We start from the raw sequence: 1,786 nt of genomic DNA, 5'->3' as shown, positions 1-1,786 counted from the left end.
AGAGAGAGAGAGAGAGAGAGAGAGAGAGAGAGAGAGAACACTGAGACCTCAATCACTTTCTGCCTTGAGACAGGGTCTCCCATTGAATTGCAAGGTTGCTGTTTTGGCTAGGTTGACTGGCCAACAAGCTCTCATGATTTACCTGTCTCTGTCTCATAAAATGCTCTAGTTACAGACATATATAGCCATGCTTATCTTTATGTGAATACAAAGGATTCAAATGCAGATTCTCGTGCTAGTACTGCCAATCCCCATCCATTAAAACATTTCCCAGTCCCCTTGAATGTTTTTCCTAGTATTTTATGGTATGCATGCAGGTAATAGAATGGTTACTATAGTGAAACATTAACATCTATCTTTGTACATTGATTTAAAAGTAGCTAAAAACCTCTGTCCCTATTATGTTGCCAGTTTGTTAACTTTAGTCCATTTTATTCATTAGAACTTTTGAATTTGTTTATCATGCATATCTGCTATTTTGTATCCTTTAACCTTCCCCACCCCCAACTTTTAGTAACTACTGTGTGTATTAAAATATTGATCAGCCCACATACTAAATCAGATAGGGTTCAGAGTGCATGAATTAATATTATCCTAGACTTAGCTCCATTTAATTCCCCAGAAAATGCCAGTCAACTGCAAGAAAGTTTCATGAATCAGAGCCCATTAAGGAGCTGTGTGTAAACCTAGGAAGACTAGGAAACCTAATTTTAGGCTTTTCTGATACATAATTTTTTGTCATCACTGAGTCATTTATAAGTTTTGTTGAAGATTCATGACATTTGTTCATAACAACTGACTGTTTATCTGTGTGTCATATTTCCTTGTATCATTTAGCTTAGCTGACTTTTAACAGATACTACTGTATACCTGGCACTTTGTCTTATCAAGAAGGACATTATGTCAGATGTCTGACTTCATAGAGTTACTAATCAGCTATTTAAGATAGCATAGGGCTAGGGAAATATCTCAGTGTACTGTAGGTGCTTGCTGCACAAGTACAAGGATCCAAGTTCAGATCCCTCATCACCTACATAAAAGCCCAACCGAGTGGCATGTATCTACCCCCAGTGATCAGTGAAGTCCAGGTTCAGTGAGATACCTTTTTTGAAAAAATATGGTGGAGAGCAATAATTGAAGACAATGTATATTGACCTTGGCATAACATACACATTTTGACATCAACCATATACACATGGAAATATATGCATATTTGATAAATATGGTGATCACTGGATGTTTCTACCATAATTTTAACTTTCTGAGTAACCTGTGGGGGTTATCTTTGTCACCACGCAAATATTCTATTCTCAACATTTTATTTTAGATTTGAACCCATTGATTTCTGATCCTCCTGCTTTCACCTTCCAAATACTAGGATCACAGTATTTATATTATCATACCTAGCTAATATTTCAATTCACATTTGCCTTCTGTTACATGAAAAGTTCTATTGCTTTTTGATTTCTCCTACAATAAACATCAAAAGTTCCAAGATGTACTGCTTGGATAAGACTGCAGGTTAGAGGTTTCCTCTTTTACTTAGTGAATAAGAAGTGTCAGGGTAACAAAAGAGTGACTGCATTCCAAGAGAGGAAGGCATTGGGAATCAAAAAGGTGGCAGGGTAGATTAAAAAGCCTAGAGAGAGAGAGAGTATAGAGAAAACAAGGCAACAACATTAGTTCCTCTTACATGGTCCTGGCACAGGAGGAGGAAGTTACAGCCACAAATAAGATAAGCCAAGTAACCTTCACAAAAACAGGCTGGTTGGCAGCCATAGGATAA

Source organism: Microtus ochrogaster, chromosome X (genome assembly GCF_000317375.1).
Source record: "Microtus ochrogaster isolate Prairie Vole_2 chromosome X, MicOch1.0, whole genome shotgun sequence".
Classification (NCBI taxonomy): domain Eukaryota; kingdom Metazoa; phylum Chordata; class Mammalia; order Rodentia; family Cricetidae; genus Microtus; species Microtus ochrogaster.
Note: the sequence above shows the minus strand (reverse complement) of the source record.